Source organism: Mycteria americana, chromosome 2 (genome assembly GCF_035582795.1).
Source record: "Mycteria americana isolate JAX WOST 10 ecotype Jacksonville Zoo and Gardens chromosome 2, USCA_MyAme_1.0, whole genome shotgun sequence".
NCBI classification, from domain to species: Eukaryota; Metazoa; Chordata; class Aves; order Ciconiiformes; family Ciconiidae; genus Mycteria; species Mycteria americana.
In genome coordinates, this window is record NC_134366.1 from 69,784,589 (window position 1) to 69,809,463 (window position 24,875).

The following is a 24,875-nucleotide window of genomic DNA, read 5'->3' on the forward strand; positions in this document are numbered from 1 at the left end:
GCTAGGAAATAAATTTTGCAGTGTTGAACGTGAGACTGTGGTGCTACATTGGACTGTATGGCCAATCTTGGAAAAATAAAGCAGAACAATCCTCTTTCCAAAACTAGAAATAAAGGTCTGCATTACAAAACCTCAATGGCAAAGCATTTACACAGAGATTTTCCAAAGTAGGAATAGGATTTCAGCACACCAGTGGGAGGTGGCCATCAGGACTGGCTTTTGAAAATCCCCTCTTTAAGATGGATCAGTACTGCTCAAAGAAGGATGGACTTTCTGTCACTGAAGTAAAGTTTCCAAACCTACTATGCCTCTGTGAAGGAACTTTCTGAAAGAACGAGAGCACAAATTTTGCCCCAAACACCAAATTACTGTGTTATGAGTGCCGCCGCATGAGGGCATTTCAAGAGCTTGTCTCACTCCAAAATGACTTCACTTAGTTGCACTGGGCTGCAGTACCTTGAAGTAGTCTCCTCGTTATTAAGCAGAACACAACACAGCCTTAAAAATAATAGCGGTAAAAAAAAAAAAGAAAGACGGGCTTTAGAAGAGACAGAAACCAGCTGCCGGTAGATGCATTACATCCTCACTCAGCTTACAAGCTCCCAAAAGGTTTTGGTACAGGAGTTGAGAAAACCCATGGGAAAATCGAGCTTGTGATCTGAATGTGTTATATAGCTATGGGATGTCTCTGCTGTCACCAGGTTTGCTTTTACGAGGCAGCCTCCGATAGAAGGGTTTTGTGTTTTAGCTCTCGGATCTCATAACGAAAATTGAGTGCTTTCTGAGCTTTGCCAAAATAAGTTTCCATCAAAAGTCTCAAAACAGTCTATGGAAAGTTTCTGCTATACTCTACTGAAGTCTCCCAATAAACGGCAATACTGTTTATCCTTGCAGGAAAAAGCTCTGTCAGTGTGCATCTATTCCAGATAATTTGCTACTAACACAACCCAGAAAAGAAAATGTGGGTCTAATAGTAACTCCAATGTGGTTTTTAGGGTGTTGCTTTTCTGGCTGCATGTTGGAGCTGACAGTTCCACGGAGGAGTCCCACAACCCTTGCAACTGCACTTCGCATGATGTGACTGATGCGCTGCAGGACGTTGGGACACAGTAAAATACTGGCTTTCTGAAACCTCAGGACTGAGCTCAGGTTCTCGAGAGGAACTAATCCTACCCAGAACTGTGGGGATGCTCATAAACAGCAAACACATTCTTACCTGCTCCTAATAACACGTGTCTTTAAGCATGCAAAATTGTCTGCTCTTCTTTTTCCATTTAATTGCATTTATTTCAAAATTTGGCTTTCCATCAGCAAGGTAAAATACGTTTTACGCTGTAAGAATAAAAAACTCATAAAGTGGAAAATCTCTGTTGGCCTAGATCACTGACCATGTAAAGATGATGTTGCTGAAGCTCTCATGGCAATACTGCTGCTTTTGAAACTTCTCCCTTAAAGTCTTACTCTATTCTTTATGGTTTTAAGCTCGTTTTTATATCCAAACTTGGCTGTAAGTAATCAAACCCTATACCACAGAACTGGAAGGACATCTCTTGATGGAGAGCTTTTCATCGTGGTCATTATGTGAAAACTTACAGAGAGGCAACAGGATTTTGGAAGCAGTGAATAAATATGCACATCTCTCAGACAGAGCACTGGAAACTTATTTTTTGCCTGTATTTTAGTAGAGGGATGCTATTAGGTCTCTGTGTTATTACTGCAAAAGTGTATTATCTCATTCATTCCAAGGCATCATTTAAAGTGCTTCCTCACCAGTGATTTTCAACCTGTGCTCTGCATCTCCCTGGGAGTCCCTGGACTATTTTCATGCCAATGAAAGGTAAATAATGAAAAGCAGGCTTACACTCGCCAGACAGAGGTCTGTACCCCATCTCCCTTAGAAATACTTTAGGTGCCTGCATATTGAGCAATGCTGGAAACCACTGGTATGCATAATCCCATTCCAAATGTACTGTGAACTCCTTCAAAGCAACTCCTTCCGTTGCCTTCCCCCCCATGGCATTGCATATGCACACACATATATAAATATATTTTTATATATATAATATATTAAGTGGCCTCTTGAAGCCACTATAACTCTATCTGAAGTACTTAAAAGTGAGACTAAACTTGCAGTTCTTGGGCTTGGAAGGTAAGTATAAATTCTCATTTCATAGACAGAGAATGCAGGTGCCTAATTATGATTAAAAATAGAAAAGTGAATGTGGGGAATAAACAACTTGGTTGCTAGAATGTCAGCTCTGCTCCATTTAACCACCACAAGCCCCTGGTGGCCCTGCTCGCTGACTCCACCAATACTCCCCATGAAGGGACATGGCTGCGGAGTGACATTGCTGCACCATGACAGTCCCACTCCCACCACAGTACCTCTACTCCTATGGAGTTTGGTTGGCCAAAGAGAAAGCATCTTTTATTGTCAAAAAGGCATTGTTAGGCACTTTATCTTTGCCAGATGGTGCTAAATGCTCTTTATCCCATTTTAATACATCTCTTGTTCAGGAAACACATGCATGAGCAGACTGCAGAGGCAAGGTGACTGGAAATCAGCAATAGGTGAACAAGCTATTTACACCCTCTTGAGCTGATCTATCTATATCTATATATTTTTTTTTCACTTAAGGACTGCAGTTCTTAAAGGGGAAAAAAGTTTCTGTCTCACCCTAATAACCCAGTACCAAAAAGGAAACAGTGCAGTTAACTATATCCTAATTCTACCTCCCATTGCTAACATGAAGCTTCATGTCCTGACCCACATAAAGAAGCTGACATCTTCTGAATGCACAGAACCTTACTTGACCTCAGCGCTAACAACTCACAGTGACCAACAGCCTGGTTTTGGGAGGCAGGCAGCACACCCCAAAGGGCCGTGCCCCTTCCCTAGAGGGTTCCACCCCAGCCCAGGCCCAGGTAGGTCATACAGCTCTCAGCACGGTGCTGCTCGCCCAAAGCTGTGCTCCAGCAGCCTGGGCAGATGTTCCTCAGGGCTCCCTTGGGGCAGACAGGTGGTATAATCATTGCATGCTGATTTCCGAGCTCTCCCCGAGCACGCACAGTGCCCTACTGGTCTCCCATAAAGGCTCGAGTGCTAATGCACAGACCCCTTAACAAGCCAACACTCCCAATCATGCATGCACTTACATGAGTCTCCCCACAGAGCCACTGTCATTTCTTCCTCTCTTATTTTCAACGAATGCATGTCATCAGCTTTAATTTATACAGAGCAATTAAAGTTCCAGATCAGATGCATAAACACCCCTCTAATTGTATAATGGAAATCCCGATGTTGAAGACACAGTGGGCTAGGAATTGTTCTGGAACAGTTTCAGAAAGAACAGAGACTCAATATATTTTATGGCTATATATGATACTAAGACATACACGGCTGCAAGGGAAAACCAATGCTGTCTTGATTTCCACAGGAGTTTATCATCACATAACCCAGACGCTGTAACTATTTCCTTGCTATAACATGAAAAGCTTCTTTTCTTGTTCACCAATTGCTTGGAAGAAAAGGAGGGGGGGGAATTACAGGGGGTTTTTTATGTTCCCCTATGACAAAAGCCAGAGTTAGTGCAATAATTATTTCTTACCACTAGTATGTAACAGTGTGTCCCTAAATGAAAGTAGTCAGCATATTTATCAGTGACTTAAAAATGTACTTTATCCTCTATGGCACAATACCATGACTCAAAACAAAGCTTGACTTCTTCAGCCAGTGTTTTTTCCTCTAGGGTCATGCTCCTGTCTTGATTAAGAAAAAAGAAAAGTTATGTTTGTTTGTTTGCGGTTTTTTTTGAGGAAAGCACAGGATTTTCTTTAGTTCTGTTATGAGATGAGATATTTACTACTGAACACATGCTACAAATATATGACAGAGCAATAAGGACAGTTTAATAGCCTGGGAATCTCTTGCTCAATAGGGCTAAGAGGTCCAAAGTTACCACATGAGCTTATGATACGGCTTTGACGTATAACATATGCTTTCTGAGTGCCTTCTAATTGCAGGAAACGTTTCAGTTTCGCAATCTCACAAATATTCCTGAAGACTCTGAGGTATTTCTCAAAGTGATTCACTCACATGGGATTTAAAAAATTGATGCTTCCTCTGACCACCTTACATTAGCACAGAGCGCCTTAATGAATGTGTACTTTAAGTGGTCATGGACAGCTATCGAGGTATTTCCCCTCCTGGAAGGGCCAAAGGGACTGTAACAGTGATATTATATGCAAAGCACTACAGACAGAGGAAGAGATCACCCATCGTTACGCCAGCCATAGGACAAACAAATATCAAGTCCAACTGTACTGCAAATATACAAAAGCCCCACCAATTCCCTGGTGGTAGGTCTCAATCCCTGCCTCTGCAAGGGCCAAAAACCCACGTCACACTCGAAGCTTACTGCTCCTACCGACTGGGTGCTGTTGAATCACCTGCGCAGGGGAAAAGGAAGCAACAGACTCAGTTGCTTTCAAAGCACTCGTAGACATGAGCTGTCGCTAGGCCCTTTGCAGTCAATGGAGAGAGATAAGCAAACGAGAGAACTATTCATCCTCTCTGCATAGGATACCGTGTCCCTTTTTTGCAGGAAGCTAAAGATTTCAATAGAGACACAACACAAATCATATTTCACTACAAACATCTGGGTTATAATGAGACCTAACTTGCGTGTGATTTATTAATTTAGAAACAAGTAGTAGATTAATAGGAATGAATGACATCAGTGATAGCTATAAGCAAATTACTTATCCATTGGAACCTATAGGGTCATATAATGTTCCTATAGGTTCCTTGTGTAATGCTGAGCTGTGCCATGCCACCCCACCTCTGGAGACACATGGAGCTCCAGCGAGGCAGCGGGGCCCTCCGTGCCTCTTGGGAGGTTGCTCCAGACCTTTATCCCTCTGACATTTATGAAATTTGCTTCTAAATGTTCAGCCTAAACTCAGGCTTTACCTTTCAGACTATTTGTATAAATTGTGCTAGCATTGTTCTTTACATTAAAGTGGCTTGTTCCCCAGTCTGGTATTATCTTTTCCAATGCATATACCAAGCCCCAGATTAATCCAATTTATTCAACTAGCCAGACTCACTTAGCCCTGTCTCATAAAACAGTGTATTTTCCCTTATTTTCCTTTTATGATATCTCTTTCAGTTAATGTCCATTTTCCATTAAGCTGGGGACCAGAACTGCACACAGTATTCCTGGAGAGGACTTAGCAGTGCATTGTAAATGGTATTAATGCTTTATCCCTACTGGGGCATTCTGCACAGCCTATCCTTATTTTCTGCATATACACAAGGGCTCCACTGTTCTTCCAGCTTAAAGCAGAGTCAGTATGTACTTTTGGGTTCTGAACAACTTTATCTAATTTTTATTCCATTTCCTAGAATCCTCCAATTCTACTCAAATGCCATCCAAACCTTCCTCTTCCTTCTCAGTATCTCTCAGCTCTCTGTCATGAAGCGTCACTGGGACAAACTTATGTCCTATGCCAAGATCCTTAATGAAACTATTTAATTAGACATGTTCTAAGAAAAATCCTTAAGGATACCCAGTAGACACCTGTCTCCAGAGCTTTTCTGATACAATCTGTTGTGTCTTCTTTAATCAGCTCTTCATCCAAATTCAAACTCTTCTACTAAACTTCACCTCCTTCAAGATACATAGTAACTTCCACCGTTTCATTATTTTACTTGCGTTACTGAAGTCCAAGTAAGTAATTATCTCCCTAAAATAAAACAAAAGCAAAAACTCAACCATCTCAACAAGAAAGACAACATGGTAGGACTGATCTTTGCTAACGCAACTACAGCTTTTGACTATTTTCCATTTACTTTATTAACTTTAATTTTCCTCTCCTTCAAAGCACTTTCTGAAGCTGAGCATGGTCTCAAAGGTAGAATAAAGGTTCTATAGCTGTGTGGCTTTCTTCATTCCTTGAAAATATGGAGACCTCATTTTATTGCATAGGCATGTAGAATCATGATCACCTGATTACAGTTTAAATTGCTTGCTTTTTAAATAAAGTATTTATTACTCCTTCTCAACTATACGTAATAGGAGCTTGACCTGGGTATGCTGTGACTGAGGAGTGATGGGAAAACTGGAGATGATACGTTTCTCTCAGTGAAGATTTAAGCTTGTAAAATTCCATCAAGAATTACTTTCCTACAGATACTCTCCTGGCCATGCACCTATTACTGTACACTTAACCATCCTGTGTGTTTCCCGTATCATACAACACATTTCATGGTGGCAAAATCCAACCTGACACAATTTGGAGTTAACCTCTGATTCATTTCCTTCTCGATCAGTGCAACTTTCTGGTGTTCACACCCTTTTCAGAGAAATAAGGAAGGCTGGTCTTTTAAATCCGAGTTAATTTTTAAGGGCAAATATGATTTTAAAAAAAAACCAACCCAGACAGTCATATCTGTGTCACTGAGGCTCTGTGAGCTGTACCTGATAAACTACCTGTCTGCAATGCCTCAGAAAACACTCAGTGCTGCCTCCTGTGCACCTCATTTGCAAAGCTCTGTTTACTTACCTGTCACTGTTTGGCTAACTATTAACCACAATTAATCTGATGGGTTTTTTTTCCCAAACGAACCAAATATTTATCAGAAAAACAAAACTTATTCAGTAAACCGACTGCAAATGTTGTCTCAGGCAAGGTCAGAGAGGTCGGGGGAGCTATAAGGCTCTATTTCCACATGCAATAGTTTGTTCATTATTGCTGGTTGCAAATTAGAGGAAGATAAGTGGAAGATCAGAACTGTAATTTTCTGTTCATTATCGCCTTTCTTACAAAAGTATTAATTGCATGGTGGTATGTAATCCACTTCCATGTTTCAGGGAGGAAAAAAAGCTGTTTTCAAGACTGGTTGATGAAAACATTTAAAAATTAATTGCAATGCTACTGACCAATTTTGGTTTTTTTCTTTCCTACTGGCTGCTTCTGAGCAGCAAGCAACAAAATATTTCTGGAGCACAACAGATGTTGCGTACTACCAACAACTTCTGCATCCTTTACTAACCTCTTGCTGCTCTAACAACGGGGGTGATGGCTTCTGTCCCCTTCACAGTGTCCCTGGGACAGACCCGCAGGGCTACACCTATGACACAGCCTTATTGCTCTGAGACCCTGCTGTCACGCACGGCTAATGCTCTCATCTCCCCATGTCTAAAAATCACCAGAAATTAAAGGAGATAAACCCCACTTTTATACTAACGGTGCCAAAAGTAGCCCAGGCTACAGCTGAAATAAAATATGTAAAAGAGACTTTAAGATGATACCGTAAGTGCCGGCAGATCAGTCTTACTCCCATCTTTCTTAGGGGCCAAAGGTGTTTCAGCAGATATTGCAAACATCTAAGCTGAGAGCTCAACTTGCAATAAAACATTTCACTTTTCCCAGACGGTGCTCTCCTATTCAAGGATGTTTGTGAAACCATGCTGCCAAATCTGTGATTTCACAAACTTTTCCGCGGTGATAACATAAACAGTGAGTAGTGATTTATCTGTAGGATCAAGCTGCGTTAAAAGGGGAATGTGAAAAAATGTGCATTTGAAGACATTCTCTCCCCTCAGGGAGGAGGAAAGCTCATATACATGTATAAAATGAACCACATGCCCCAGACTTGCCAGAGTTGAAGCTTTTCTTTTTGTGCTTTCTGAAAATCCATGTCAAATTCAATGAACTGAAAAAAATTACGAAATAAAAAGTCCTTTTTGTTATCTGAATTAACCCTGCCTTACCTCTTAATAAAGCAAATCTGTGAGATTTGCACAACAGACCATTAAAAATATTCTCCATAACCCACTGAGCTTCCAGCCTTTCTTTTAAACTAGGAAATGATGGCTTTCTCAGGGACGATCAGATTTTGCTCTCAGTTACACCCACATCAAAACAGAAGCAATTCCACTGACCGGGGCAAAAATTATTTCATATTTAGATCTCTCTCATCGACAGCAGCGAGTAAGAACAGTTTAAAGACAAACCAGTTAATTAAATCCAAATTCATCATACTCTTAAAAGTTATGAACAAGAAGAAAAATTAGTCTTAGCGTGTTAGTCTCATTGCCACGAAGCATTGCAAAACCCCCTAAAATTCAAGATGAATGTGGTCATACTTTGTACCAGTGAAGCTATGGCAGAAAGGAGAATAACTTTCCTAACTTAGATAATTGGTTGATCTGGAGTTTTGATTAAATGGTTCTTCCAGTAAGAAGTTATCCTCTAAGAGGGCAGCAGCCTTGAATTCCCCCTCATATTTCCTTAATGGCTTTCACATTTTATTTTCTCTGCTGCAGTCAAAACAACTTCTTCAGCAGTCATATCTTCCTGCACTCCACAGCCCGTGTGACCACCCTTATCCCCACCGAAGGCATCTGGGACTACATTCTCTCCTGGATGAAAGCAAGAGCATCTGTCTCCACCATTGAAATGAAATCCTTCTTATTTTTGCAGAGCTCTCAGGGCCCTGGTTTAAGTGCTGGGAGAAAGGGAGGATATCATATAGGGCTGCTTATGCAATTATCAGGACGTGCATCCATGGTACACGAAGGGGGCAGGGGAGGGAGAGGATTGCAGCCAGCTACCTGTCCCAGCATCTGCACCTTGGCCTGCTCCAAAACTATGCACCCATGTTTACAGCAGCCAGCACTGTTCAGAAGAACCACATGATCAGAAAGTGCTTTCTAATCTTTGCTCTCCTCCTCAAAAGGGATGCTCAAATGAGTAAAAAAAGTGACAAAACTGCCCATAATGTAAACTATCCTGTAGTTTATCATGTACTTGGGTACCACTCACAGCTGGGCAGTGCCACGCAGGGAAAGGATAAACTCTGTCCTAAAATGTGCTGCTCTGAAGGCCAAATGAGCATCAACATCTCAAAAGCAAGAGGGAGAAATGACGATCTTGCAAATCTTGGTTCATCATTTGTTTTGATATGCACCCACCACCTCACCCCACCCCCATCCCCCACCTAAACTAGGACACAGTACTGAAGAGCCCAAAGTCTGCAAAGACAAATATTCCCATCATCAATAGCAGGGCTGTTCTCCTTGTGATCAGTCACCGTCAGTCTGTTGCTAACACATCCAAGGTTTTCTCTACATGTTTCTTCGTCCTGAGTTCTTCTTGATTTCATCTTTTCACTTGGTGTTTTCCCATTGAGATTCAGCTTTTTCTTTTCTTTCAAACATCTACCCTCTGCAGTCTGCTTTCTTCCAAACAAGCAGCCAGAAAGCAGTGAACCAGAAGGTTGCTCTCCCCCAGCTTCTCTCAATATAGCAAAGAGAAAAAGGGCAAAAAGAAGAAAGGTCTCGTTTTAGAAAAGCAAGGGTCAGGAGTGAAGAAGGCATGAGCTTACTGTGCGGTGAGGAGCGTGCCTGCGGGTGGCAGCCCGGGTGGGTTGGCATGGGCAGGGGGGCATCGCTCCTGCATCCTCATACCCATCCCAGAGCCAACACTGTTTCCTTTCCCACTGCTTGACATCATCATCCATAAAACCTCAAAAGCAAAATCCTTTTGCCTTATTATCTGCACCATCCAAAACCATTTGCAAGCTGAAAATCAGGGCTGTGACGTGCTCAGAGTAAATTTACCCAGAGTAAACTTAATAACCAACAGCAGAGTTATTGTTTGTTAATGTGTGGGGCCTTGTGCCTTATCGCGTTATTAAAATGTCTACATGTATTTATCCACTTTCAGGAGGTGTTTAACCTCCTCTGTGACCACTAATAGCGAATCCCTGCCAATATTTGATATTACAAAGTGCTAGGCATTAATGAAGTGCCAATTTCCAGGAGCCACGAGTAAAAATTCCCTTGTGAACAGAACAAAAAAAAACCCCAAACCCCCAAAACAAAACAAAACACCACCCCCCGCCCCCTACAAAACCCCTAGATTATTGAGTTCTCTGAGCCAAATGAAAAATAAATAAATAAACCCCACCACAAATAACAACAGAAAAAATATGCAAAAATCGAGACAGCCACACTTCAGGATGTATTTTACTTTTAGCGGTGGATGGTTCTCTTAATGGCAGCTATAGGGAAAAGAGGTGCTGGGGTCATCTGTGATGGCAAGGAGGTGAGAAGGAGCACCCCAAGCCTCCTGATGCGCGGACACGAAGGGAGTTGCGGAGGGGAGAGGTGACACTTCTGCTCGGGAGCACAACCAGGAGACAGATCCCAAAGGATCCAAACTGCTCCACGACGTTCTCCATCAGCTGCCATGCGAAGCAGCACGAGCTCCCCGTGCCTCTGGCAATACTGCTGGGGCTGCCCCCGGCTCAGCTCCTGGGGCTGGCTGAGCATCAGGCAGCAAGGGCATTCCCCCGAGCAAAGCGAGATCACTATTTTCCAAACAACACACCGCTCATGCTGAGTGGGTGTTGTTAAAAAAAGAAAGAAAGAATTGTTGCAAGTACTTTTCCAATTACTAAAACGCCTGGGTTTTATCCTTCATTACAGCCCTGGCTTTCTTATAATAGCTCGCATTTTATTTGGGGCCACTAAAGACCCTCTGCAGCAAGCCAAGCGAACCCAGCTCACTCCGCTCCACTGGATTTCCATTTCCAGCCCCAAGAGGCTATGTTGGGAGGTTTCTCAGTCGCTGGAGGGTGCTGAGAGCCATCCTGCCCACCGTCTGGTGGTTCACGGTGTAGTCAGGCTCCTGACAGGCAGGGCTGGGCCTCAGCCGCCATGACGAAAGGCCAGGTAAGCATCACGGAACAAGACCAAACTTGCCGGAGCCTGATGGCTGGCTGAAGTCAAGGTTACCGTGAGCTGTAGGAGCTCTTGCCCTGCCATCCCGAGCCACAGACCGGCTGAGCAGAGAAGCCAGCATTGTGCTGTGATACAGCGCGTCCCCCAGATGCACTAAATCAAAAATAATAATTAAAAAAAATTAAATTCACATACTGAGTTATGTACATGGGATTTGGGAAGAGAGAAGGGGAGGGGGCAGCGAACAGCTGGAGTAGGTGCCGTCAGCTGCTCGCCAGCACATGCTAGCTCGGGCCCGGGTTTGCACGGCCACTGAGTAAGCTTCTGGGCTGTAAACAGAAAAATCCAAAAACCACAAGCAGCAAAACACTACACGCAGGAGGAACATCCAGGCACCCACTCGGGGCACAGACTTTTCACCGGATCCATCACCTGCTCAAGTCTGCTTTTTACATTTTGGGCGATGAGAGGAAAGCAGGGTAACAAAACCAGCTGGAACACAGGACGGTGTTGGCTTTCCCACCCGCAGGTACACTCCTGCTCTGCCGCTCCTGGCCGCTACCCAAGACAGCACCGGGAATTTGATAGGACAAAACCCGTCCTCAATAAATACGTTGTGTCTCATTACGAATCAGAATTACGCCCAAAGAGGGACAAGGAAGCTACATGTCAGGTATTACCCAAGATTTCATTGCTGCTGGTACCGTTCACATACAGCTCACAGGCAGCCAATGCAAGGCCAAACAGGAATTACTCATAGGATTTGGCGTGACACATTGTTTTACTATGAAGAAACACAGGTGACTTTGGTCCACTTGATGCCAGAGCCTGAGGAAGTCTGAAGTCAATGCAAGTTATTGCTTCTTCAGGCCTCTCCAAAATACATGCTAGAGCCATTTAGGTGCCCCTGGGGACACCAACACCTCCGCCACCTCCATCTCCACCACCCTGATGTCCCTCCTCTCCAGGGCAGTACCAGCCAGGATGCAGACGCACCAAGCAGGGCAAGAAGAGAATAACAGCATAGGAACGCTACAGAGTTCTTGCACAGACTCACCACCCATCCCTGTTTTCCCTCAGAAACAAAGCAAATTATAGCATGTGGGGCTGATTTGCATAGCTGATCCAAGGCTGCTAATTGTCAAAGAGGCTCCAAGGTACACACACGTAGGTGACATTACACGGGGTATAATGTGAATTTTCCCGAGGAGTATGATACAGTTCCCGTTCTAATTTCCAGTGCTATGACAACTAAAGTTGAAATACTTTGCAAAATGCTTGGTATAGAATAATTTCCTTAATACTCCCTCTAAATGACAGCATTAAGGGGGTGCCACAGGCCACATGCTTGGGGTTGTTAAACCAAATTCTGCCCTAACTTAATGTTATCCTGACTTGCAGGGATAAAGACGCAAGGCAGAACACAGTCCACAGCACATGGTAAGCAACAGGAACAATAAATGCAGTTACCTGTGCCCTGAAGCAAACACATCTCCCTGAATTGCCTGCCATGGGAAACTATCCCTTCAAACTACCAGCGATTCAGCCCAGCATTTCACATCGCGTTCTTGCCTGCAGTGCTGGCAAGAACACCAGAGGGGTTTTCCCTACGAATGCTCAAGCGTTCCTGGTGACAGGGTCTCTGGACGTAGCCTAAAACATGCAAGACAGTGCTTATCCAGATACACATTTTATGACCCAGTTCCAGGACTGCCTTAAAAAATTAGGTAACTCAAGCTTTTTTGCAATGCAAAAACTGCATTAGGGAACATGAGCAAGGGCAGCGTGAAGCAGGTTTCAAAGTACAGTTGATCCACATGTGAACTTGAGAGTATTTCTTTAAATCTCCGCTCTTTTTCTTGATCATCTGCATAAATGGCAAAGGTAATATTCTCAGGAAGACTGACTCATCTGGGAAAAAGCAAGAGCTCCCAATTATTTTTCTTGTACCTGTCCCTTCTTGCTTTGCTGCTTATTACTTGTAAAGAAGAGAACAGCTATTAACCAATAGGTAATGTGTGCATTAAACCCCACCTTTCTTTTTAAAGTGATCTGAGATCACCTGCTTTTTTTTGCTCAAAGATACACAGCTGAGCCCATCTCTGCACACAGAAGGGGCTTTGCATGAGCTGTGGTGAGATTAATCTTTTTTTTCCTTCTCAGCATTGGCATAAGCCTGTCTGCTTCCCCATCCTTTCTGTTTTCGAAAGTTATTTTATGGATGAAAAGTTATTGAAACCAAAAACTGAGAAATCTGTTCCTGGAATTTTTGGGGAAAACAAACTAGTCCTAAAAATTTACAAATTTTTAGCAACTTTTCCTTTCCTTTAGCAAATTATCAGAGCTCACTGTTGGCACCAGAACATGAATACACCTGCAATGACATGTTAAGTCATTGACCTGCAGTGACTGCAAAGTCACATTAATGAAAATACCTTTAAAAATGCAAATTATTCATGACCCATTAATTGCAAAGGGCACACCTCCATGCAGCACCTGCAGCTCTCTAGAGCAGGGATTGCCCCTGCCAGACCTTGCAGAGCCCAGCATTTCGGCTTAAATCCAACATGGCTTAAATCCACAGCAACATGGGATGGGAATGTGGTGGCAGTGGAAACTGTGATGGCGACCTAGTGAGAGCCTTTTAATTTATATGGGAGGGTATTGCAGGGAAGGGGACAACAAGCTGTCTCCACCTCTTCTTTTTCTATTGCAGGCAGATGCCTCATTTTCAGCCTTTTGTGGAGCGAACAGAAAGTCAGCATCATCTAGTTACCGGGAGGGGTTTATGCACTGATGCTCTGTATATTTACACAGCCTTTAAATATTTTTCTTAGCTCCCAAACAGTCCATCCTGCCTGCCGGTGACTTTCTTCAGGGCCTCACAGATCTGTCTGTTGGGCATAAGGGGGAAAAAGATGACTTTATTTTGTACTTTTTTTTCTAACAAAACCACTCGTGCTAGCTCTCCTCAAATAAAAGTAGAATTTCACCGGGGAAGGTTTCAGTACAAGGGTTATTATTCCTGTTCTCCTCTCTGTCTCATGTTTACCAGGAGTGGCAGAATTACACAGAAACTAAGCAGTTTACACAACCACCTGAAATAACAGGATTTGTACTGTTTTAACTCTATAGGAGTTCGTGACTCACTAGCAATGATAATAGACTTCAGATAAAGACATTCAGCTCCATTCTTTCAGTTTAGCAACCTAGCCTAGTGGGGGGAGGGAGAGGGGGGGTCCAAGCTGCCATTCCTCTACTAATATTCTTTCAATAATTAGCTGCTTCTCACAGTTTTCCCTTTTGTATCATGCCAGAAAGCAAGCCTTTCCATGAACAACATACCAAAAGAGAGGGCTACTATTTTAAAGCGTCTGTGTTCGCAATATGAACCGCTCTGTGTAAACAATGAGATCTTCCCTTGCCTTGAATGAACCAGATGTTTCAGAAAAACAAAGCAATCCTCCCCACACCGAGGACAGTTATGGCAGAGAAGAGATTCTTCCACCAAGCTATTGATGGACTTTTATCACTGGTGGAACAGGTCCACCTTCCACCTTTTTATTTTTTCTAGCTGATCTGCGCTATTCAGGCAGAGAGATATAAACCAGTTTTTCACAGTCGTGTCTTAATAGCCAAAGCTTTAAATGCAAGGCTGTATCTTCTATCGCGCCTGTCCCCTCTCTCCTACACAAACTGTCCTTGCTATATTAAGGTGTTGGATATGGTTGATCATAGTTTCTTAGTTGTTTTCTAAATCCTGGCCAAGGCCCATTTGGTACAATAAAATACTGTTTGCACACTGCTGGGCAGAGCATTAAACAATGCTGTCTTCTCAGGTGGCAGAAACAGACAGAGAACCAGGCTATAAAGATGCTTCTATTCCTCCTGATACTGCTTTCTGTCCCTGATGAAGCCTGCTCACATCCCACCTTTGAGCACGGGTTAAGGTGAGCAAGGTTTTGGCTGTGGCTTGCTCGGAAGGGCTAACAGACCAGGGATCAGCCCAACAGGAGCTCTTTACTTAGTATTTGCGATGATAATTTCCAATGGCAACATGCTGGACTTTGAGATGGCTGAGAGACCATCTTACAGTGTTTCACCTCGTTAGAGAGAAATCAGTGTTCAGTGTGTTATTAAAAGATTGCATTTAATTAGCCAACAGAAAAAAACCCAACACAGCCCTGTATGACTTCCAAAGAAGCAAACATCTACATGAATTTTCTCCTCTTTCTCTCATGAATCAAAGTTCAAATTCCCACTAAGGTGATATAATTTTCATTTTCTGAGGTAAACATTCCTGTGCTTTCCTCCTGGCTCCTTTTATTGTTAAAAGAAGATCTCAGAATTACACTAGTGAGAAATGAACTCGCCTTCTCCTCTGTCTTAATAAGAAAAATAGATCGTGGGTAATTGTGTTGTCTGTCTTTGTAAAAAGCCAATGTAGATGCAAAATGTTCATGGCCAAGCTCAAATTATCTTTCAGATGATGAATGTGAATACAGGAGTTAGGCTTCAATACTGAAGTCAAGCATCTGATTTTATTCTCTGCCTAGAAAAATGAAGAGCTGAATACTTGCTACTGTTTAAGAAATTAAAATCCCGATGAAATGAATTGAACATGGTCGGGTACCAGAAAAGTGTGGAGGCGTTGCACTGCAGGCTCTAAATCTTCTTGTAAGTCATCAGTCAAGACAAGATTTTTTTTCTCCTGTTTTCTGACAGGTTGACTCAAGGACCCCAAGGAATCCCAGTTCCAGATGTGTTTATACTTCCAGCTTTTCATCCTGGTGTCCTCAGAATAGCACAAATAAAAAAAAGAACCCGTATAACGAGGTATCTAAACAAAAAATACAAACATGGTCTGCATCAAAGAGCTTGGGCTATAGGATCCCAAATTTCTTTCAAGTACAGCTGCTGGAGCTATCCTCCACATAGCTATTGTTAATTCAGTTAAAATGCTCAGCCAGAGAGGATGTGGCCTGTTTTAGTAACCTACCAAGTCCTCGACTTACAGAGCGACGGACATGCCCCAGGGCTCAGATGAGTTGGAAGGATACACACTTCTGCACGGGGCTTGGGAGGAGATACCTTGGGACCACTGCACATCTTCACACCGTGGCTGCAATTCCTCCAATCCTTTCCTTTCCCCGCCTCCCCAAACTCTAGGAAGCAGCCATTGCAGGCATCTTATCTAAAGCTGAGATAAATCCAAACACATTCATTTTTCCTGGTCTTGAGGGACAGGTCACCTGCTGGACAGCCTTTATATGCTGGCAACCATTACATGAGCAAATATGGCATGTTGCCTTCTGTCAGTGAGGCTTCAGTGCCTAACAACTGAAAAGAAATCCTGAAAAGCTGTCAAACTGATTGTCAAACTCACATTGCTGTCATCTGTTTACGGTCATTGCTTAGTGTGTATCATCAGTTATAAAAGAACAGCATCATAAATGTAGAAAATTAGCAACAAGTGAATGATTCAAATCCCTCCCCCAATCATGATACTCAAGTCTCTTCATGACATCCACTCTGCTACTAGACAGGCTCAAATCATAGCCTGAAGGCCAACAGGCTCCAGTTTCTGCTAGACCAGGAAGGGAAGCCCTTTCCAGACTTGCCAGCTGAGCATCCTTTCCCAGGCTCTGTGGGTTTGACCTGCTTGAACCAGGGTTCTGGGAGATCTCTGCTTCTGGAACAGGGCACAGCATCGCAATGGCCACGTCTGCCTAGTGTCCAACCAAGATGATCAAACCATAACTTGCTGGAAAATCTGCTTGAAATTCCAGAGTTTGGGCAGAGGAGCAACTTTGCTGAAATGTGTGCCCTCAGACACAGTATTTCTAGCAGGGTTGCAACGGTTACCTTCAAAACCAGAAACACAGGCTCTTTCCCATCACTCATATTGCTACACAAAAAAGTACATTTCTGGCACCGTTTAAAATACGTATTTGAAAAGAAAGTTCACATCCTGTTGGTATGCAAAAATTACTTGTAGGCAGTAGACTACATAGCCTATTAAAAAGCTCCCAAAATGGCCCTAGAACTGATGAACAGGCAATCATTTACCTTTCCAAAGCATTTCCAAGTTGGTAAACATGACCTTTCGTTTGAGAGGAAAAACAGAAGTTGCCTCTACCATTCTCCTGCCTTTCACTTCACTCTGCAGTACCCAGAGGATCTTCACAGTATTCTCCTCTGTCCTGTATATTAGAAGTTCAGCTGAAATCTTTTCTGCCTAAACTTAATGAAAAATACAGGACGATAAAAATCCTTTCTCTCTTTTTCCCCCCACTCACTATCAAATAACTTTTTGGAAGGCACTGAAAGTGATAATGAATACACCAGGCTTTCTAATATGTTTGGTTTCCTAGACTGGATAGGACTTTTATGTTCATACTCTTTATATTAAACCTGGATGGATTTAATATAAAGACAAGAAACAAGAAAAATCATATAGGAACAGGGATAGCGAAAGGGTAAGATGTTGCAGTATGCGGACAGAGTGTGCCTCTTTGTGGTCTCCAACTACACCTTGTGGTCTGGGATCACATAAGTTAAGCTTATGTGAAGTTAAACTTATGTGGAAGTGCACCAATGTGCACTTCCAGCTGTTGCACATTTTTATCGTTAAAGATTGTTAAAGACACTTCAAGCTTCTATTAAAATCCCAAATCAATGAGACTGCTGTTATCAACACAATTATCCTAAATAGCAGAATCTGCCCAGAATGAGATCTGCACTTCTTTTGGATCCCAGACACACTAGTGACAATTTTGGGATTGAAGATCTGCTTATATTTCAATTGCAGGCGGTTTCCCCCAGAAAACTCCTTTGCCAAAAATTTATGATCATCTTATTTCTTCATAAACAATACAATTGCAAAAGAAGGAGAAAAGGCTTAAAATATTTTTAAAATCTGCATGCACCAAAAAATCTTCAAAGGTTGTTTCCTTCCTTTTTCAAAGTTTGAGCTACAGAGACATCATCATGAAAACGGCCTCCTAAGCTACAAAAGCCAATATGCCCATTCGAGAACTACAACCAAAACTGCCATCAAAGAAAACAATCTTTTCCGGCCCTGCTAATGTTATTTGCAGACCAGACTGAACTGATATTATATGCTACGTGCTTGTTTGAGTTTGTCATGACTTAGCACCCAGCAAAAGAAAACAGTAAATGTGAGCTCCCTTAAGGTTAGGGCTCTACAGATAGTGACATGTCATTTTGACTCTTTTATTGCAATGCGTGAATTATGATACTGAGCACAACCGGTTCTCTCATGCCAAATAACAAGGGGAGAATTAACTTCCAAGAGTCTCATCAGACATGCATTTAAATACACACACAACAGCTTCATAGCTGCACTTAATCTTATATACAGCCAAGATCCCAATAACTTCAGAAGAGCAGAATTAGGCACTTAATATTTGCTGAGCAACAAAGTTACATCCATACACAAAAGCTAAGCATCTTTCCCGAGCTTCTAATACTGTTAATCTGGAAAAATGCATTCATAGAGAGTCCAGTAATTCTGCTTATAAAGTACCTGGTTGTAAGAAGTACATCTAGTATGTACCTCTGTTATGAGTTTCAGCTTCAAATTGTTTTCCTAAGTTGCCTTCTTCATAATGGCTTAGCACAAAACTCATGTACTTACACATCTGTTCTTAAAGCAGTTATCCTAAAAACAGACTACAAACAGAAAATAAATTCAAGATAGTAATTTTAAAGAACATCCATGAAATCTGCACACACAGCTGATTTTTTCCTCTATCTTCTACTTAAATATGCCTATTGCTGCAGCAAATCCCTTACACTCTTTCAAGATACTTCATACTTCACTCAGTAGTACTGATAAAGCATAAGAGCAACAAAATGTTAACTATAAACAAAAATGTCCTGTTCTTCTTCGGCCCTTCAACAGAAGAGCCAAAAAGCTTAATTCTATGAGACAGGTGTTATCCTTTTTTTCAATAAGAAGAACTGGATCAAAGTTCAGAGACTTTGAGGATGCTGAAGAAAAACAGAATGCAGATCAGTCAGCTGCTGTTAACCCAATGCATTTTCTCTCTCATACTGGCCTGGAGAAAATAATAAACAATTGGTTTAGGACCAACATTCCTTTCATGCATCAAATCAGCTCTTCTTTTATCTTGCTGGGAAGCAAAGAAGCGCCCTACACCCAGATAGACAAATTACAACAAACGTTCTTACAAGATATCTCTGATATAACTGTTTGCTGAAAACATCTGTACAACCAAATACAGTCTCTGTGTGCAAAACCCAGCTGAGACTGCATAGTCTCATGACCATGATGTCATGATTCTCAAATGGAAAGGTACATCTATACAAAGTTCTTGAAGTAATCAAAATCCAATTCACAACTAAAGGAGACATAAAAGAGAAATTTTCTGGCCAGATCAGTCTCCAGGATTTGTTAGGCAAGAAGGCTTCTTTGCTGCTTGGGACCTCCAACTCGGGAGAACTTCTGCTTAATTGCGTGCACTACAGGTAGAGCAAAACAGGGCTCTCCAAGCAAACCACCACCAGCACCATAAGCTATGAGGTCTGACGCTCCCAAAACATAGAGGGGAAGGTCAGTACACACAGTTCTTAACCAGGCGTGATTGAGCTGGGGAAGCGAATGCTATATTAATGCATTAGGCTTCAATAACAGCAGCGATAACGTGCCTGTTGCTTAAAGAAAGGGCTGAAGCATCTGCAGTGCTTTAAGCATAAGGAGCAGTATCTTGTGGAGTGACACAGTAACTTTACTGGAAAAAGTGAGACCTGTGCTTAAGTCCATGTAGAAGCTTCTGGACCAGCCCCTCCTTATTTGAATATCACGCCATTACACCTAACACATGTACAGTGGCTTTTCATAAAGCCTGACCTTTAAAAACAAGCCAGTGGTATTAGACAACAAACACCAACAAAATACTCAGTGTTACAGAGGGATAAAGGAGAAAATCTCTTCCCAACGGAAGGTCAGGCTTCAGGACTGGAAAGCAGTGCCACCTGCCTCAGTGTACCTCATGGGCCACCAGCATGGCCCCAACTGACCAAAGAGTTTATAAAATTTCCTTTTTAACAGAAAAGCTCTGCAGCAGCCGCGGAGGGACAGGTCTCCCTCTAAAAAGCGTGCCCATGTTAGTGCCTCAGGTCAGGCAACAGATGTGCTGGTAAGGGAAGAAGTCTCTTCAGTTCACTGACACCCAGACACCCCCCCCTCCCTGGTGCTCCTTTGGGCTTTACAAGTGCAGCATGTACGACAGATCCTGGCACTGCCTCCACAGGGCACACACTGCCTCAGGCGGAAGCCCTAGTCTCATTGTATTTCCTGCCAACCAGCAGAAATTAGGCATATCCCAATACCTCATTAACTTTGCAGCTTGATACCGTGTTGGAACATGGGGCAACCATGTTCTTAGACTTCCCTCTACAACAATTCAGGGACAAAAGAGGCTCCAGGCTTTCCCTTGTTGCAGTAGTCAGCAATGCAGCTGCTGAACACCCCCTGCATTAGCAGCATAAGGACAATCCGAAGGCGCCTGGTCAATTCAAGTGGCAGGGGTTGAGCCTGCGTGTGGTAGGAGAAGCCAAAGGAAAAAGCAACACAAACAAAACCTCACCCCACACCCCCTGATTTCCTCCTTCTAAACAGTACCATAATAAACCAGATGTGCGTGTTATTGCCTTTCTCTGGAAAAAACCTCTTATATTGCAGTTTTTCCTTCTTCCTTGTCACACAAGTCCAAAAAAATGTGGCAAAGAGAAACATCATGAGCAGTTCCCTCAAGAGGGAAGGAGATGCCTAGAAATATAATATGTACTGAGTACAAAGACTGCTGGATGCCAAGAAAAAAGGTGTATTTCCAGGAAACCAAAGAAAACCCATCCTCTTATTTTACCTCTGATGGCTCATTCTCCACTGATCAGCTTCCAGATGGGGGGGATTGGTTTTTCTTGCTGTTACTCTACAACTATGAAAAAGGACAGCATAAGGCTTTGACTTAGGCACTATAAGCGAGATAATATAATTAGCCAAATATTTGTATAGGAAAATGATGGAAGGGTTGTAGCTCAGCTGCATAATGATGGGGAATGAATAGCAAAGAGGCTGGCAAAAGGACTCCAGGGTAGCTTCTCCTTGCCACCCAGAGGGAAGAGGAACATTTAAGGGACAGGACACACATATGACCTACCCTAAAAACTAACTGAACTCCTTCCCCCTACTCTGTAGGATAAGCCACAAGCCAATCTTGTATAAGGCATGCTAGAAGCCTAACCTGAGGGTTTCAATGGCACTTAAAGGCTGCAGAGCCTTGTGCAAGCTACACAGTGAATTTTAGCTTTGAAGAAAACAAGAGCAACCATCTAGTTGCTGTGCACCTCACGTTATGTTTTAGGCTTGGAGTTGAGCAATCCCTCCAAATCCCCATGCAAATCGTCAGTCCAACCACAAAACAAACTCCCTCAGTTTACGTGGGGAGCACGAACCTGTCCCCTGGCACAAAAACAACCTTCACGTGTGCATGATGCATCAGCGTGAAAGCAGATCTGGAAAGAGAAAGCACCCACTGTGCTCTAACAACTTGGTTTAGCCATAGCTCACAACTGTGGTCCCCACAATCGCATCGGAGAACTGATGCAATAGCAACATTGAAGAGATCGTCAGGAAAGGCAGTTGGGGATCCTCTTCCTTCTTGCCACCTCTCAGGAGCCAGTCGAGTCCTCTTTCTTCTCGCCACCTCTTGGGAGTTTTGAATCCACTGCCAAACCCATCTGTGAGAGTGAGTGTATTCATTAACCTTTAGGAAAATGCCTCACCAGATGAATTAAATCAGGTGACATTTTATAGGCAGCGAGTGATTTTCCAGGAATGTTTCTGTACTCTTTAGTAATATATTTGGATAAAATTTCAGTGTTGTTCCTAAGGCTTAGAGCTGGAAGGAGAAATGAGCACACTCACATGATGAGGAATAGGAAACAAGCAGCACCAGTCTCCCCCTCCGCTGCAGAAAGTAATGTTTCCTCTGAAGGACCACAGATGAGAAGCTCCGGCACACAATAGGAAATACATATGTTTTGCTTTTCTAACAGCCCTAGCCTATTATTCCCTAAAAGTTTGAGGCCAACTTTATAAATCATTAAGTTTTCATTCAGAATTCAAGCATAAAGAGACCAAACCAAGACCGTAAACTATTCCCATTTCTCTCCTTCCCCGGGGGATTTTCTCCCTATACCACAGGCTTTCCTCTTGGAAACCGCCGTCCCCAACTCCCTAGACAGCCTCTCCGCATCAGCCTCCTCCCATCCCGTGGTGGGACAATAGAGACAGTGGTCTCTATTGGGAAGCCACTGATTTTAACCCTGCAGCAACGCTTCCCCTTGACTGAGCTGCATGTGGACCCAAGCCTTCACAACTTACTCCTCTGACTATAAACCCTCTCCGGATAGGAACATTGCGCTCTCTGTTGGGGAAGAAACTCTGCTGCCAATTTAAACTCAACTTATTTTAAATGGAGGCATGTTATGGCTGACAGATTTAAGATCTCCTTTCAGTGGAAGGATGTAGCCGTGCCTCTGCGCTAACTCTGAGGACATTCACCATTTCATATGGTAGCGTTCAAACCTAACAAAAGCAGACGGACGCCGGTGCCCGAGAGCACATAGTCATCTCCAAAATCATTCACAAGCAGGATGGAAACTGACAGTAGACTGGATCTGAGTGCGGGGTGCCATCTGGATGGCCCTCATCTGTGAGGCAAGGTGAGATACGAGCTCTGTTAACCGGACTTAGTAGCCCTGCGGAGTTTTATTAAAAACAAAACACCTCCCCACAGAACCCATGCCAGATCTTGAGGTTTACATTTATCAAGAACACATGAAGGTAATAAACAGGACAGAGAAGAAGGTGCGGCCACCAGAATAATTGTTTGCTTTCATGAAGGCAATCAGATGTCATTTTGCATATCACGATTTTCTTCTCTACTGCAGATACGGAAAAACTTTCAAAAAATATCACGAGAGCATTTCAGCGAGATTTTTACAAATAGGTGCTCACCAATCTGAGCGGACCAGAACCACTCTTTAATAACAGGATCATGTTTCCCTCTGCCAAACACAGAGCTATTTAGAATCAGAGCAATATACCACAAATAGAAATATTAACCAGAGCGCTTTGTACTAAAAAGCCACAGATTTATTTTTTCAATGTATGGACCATAATATTGTAACAGAAGAGAAACACTAAGCATACACCATCTGGCACACATCTTTATCTTACACACCAAAGTTGTTAGCAGCTTTATTTCAAACATGGATCTATTCTAATGAGGCCATTCCAGCTTCTAGCACTGTATTATATTGTTTCAATATACAGCTGAAAAGCTTCCATTATAATTAATTTTTCTGCATTTTCAGAGCCCTGTTTCTAACATTTGGTCTACAAAGGCTAGAAGCTCAGCTGGTTGAAATCAAAGCAGCTTCAGAGCAGGAGACTTTTCAGATAGCAGCAGTTTCTCTAGCAGACCGTACTGTACTGGCTGTTGGTGATAACTGGAAAAGGCTGGAAGAGATTGTGGCAGTGGCAAGGGAACAGTTAAAGCTCGGTTGAAGAGCCTCAGCTAATTAAAAAGAAGGCTCCACTACTATTTCCCAAACTTCCTTTTGCAAAGGGTGTACTAAGTGGAAATACGAAATAGGCCACCTTTCCTGCTCGCGTGACTGCACAGAGAAGAACTCATACAAAAGGGAAGGGAAGCCTTTTAGATGAAGAAATAAAAAGCTAGGATGTTAATTACGTGCCCGGTCCTTGTGAAGCAGAGGAGTTTATAAACAATGAAACCTTTCTGGAGAATGGAAGTGCTGAGGGTTAAGCTTAATTGCGAACCTCTGATCCCTTCCCTCCGTGCAAACTCTCTCCACATGTACTATTCGCCCAGGCCCTACATTATGAGCTCTCACTATGTTTAGGGTTTTTATTACAGAGTCCTGCAAAAACCTAATGAGCAATAAACTTGTTGTTGTCTCAGACGTCAGCAATGACCGTGACAAGGGTATTCTGACTAAGTTTCCCTGAATCACCCAGTTATTTATCAGTTGACTAGAATAAATATTGACTGTTCTTTGCACTGTCCTCTACAAATACAAACCCACCAAAGGGCTCAAAAGGCTGAAAAAAAATCAAAGTTGCTAGATAAGTATGAAAAAGAGCTGGTTATTTGCCCAGGGATTTTCTTGCTGTTTCAGATTTCCAGTGTATCAAATAATGGCATTTAGAGAATAATCTTAAAGAAGAAGACCTGATATTAATATAAAAACCTGAGTAGCTGAAGTTGTTGTTGGTTTGTTTGTTTTTAAAGGAATTGTCCAGAAATAAAATAAAACCAAGAGACCACTTTTTCAGCTGTGGCAAAGTTGTCTTTCCAGGAACACAGATAAACACACATACTCTGATTCACATGGGTTTGGAAAAGCCAACGACAATTAAGCCTGGAGCTCTTTCCTAGACCTTTAGCTACACGTTTTCTGCCTCTCTCTCTCCTCTATTGCTTAAATTTTCAACTGCAATCACCATCTGGGAGGTTTCCTTTTTTAGGCACCCAACTTGAGGTACCTTTCTTTCAATTTTCCAAGGTGCCCGTTTCCAAAAACATCAGTCACAGTCTGAGGGATGTGAAAGAGTACCTGAAAGCAGCAGCCCTCAGCAACTCCATCTAAGTGCTTGGCCAATAAGGCACTCAAAACCACAGAGAACTTGACAATGTGATGCTTTTGTTTACTTGCCTGTATCTTGCCCAGAACAAGAAAAAAAGCAGTGAAGACAACAGAGAAACCAGCCTCCACTCAAGGTCACTCATGCAGACCGAGCGTGAGTGCAAGCCTTCCTGCACGTGACCTCATATATAACTTTTTCTATTACTGTAATAACAAAACATAGCTTAAAAAAAGGCACAGCTTCACATGACAATCTTTCAATTCTCCCTCCAGTCCCCTTATTTAGTGAACAATGACTCTAGGATGACAAAACAGAAAAAACTTCCATTGACCTTGGTGCACTGTGGGTCAAAACTTTAACCTCTCCCTCCCTGGGCACTAGCATAAAGTTGGCTC

At 42.6% G+C, this 24,875-nt stretch overlaps 1 protein-coding gene across 2 annotated transcripts in view; it reads right to left on the bottom strand.

Moving 5' to 3' along the window:
* EGFR (epidermal growth factor receptor) overlaps nucleotides 1-24,875 on the bottom strand; it is a 168,237-nt gene that overhangs the window by 64,265 nt on the left and 79,097 nt on the right. The window lies entirely within an intron of this gene.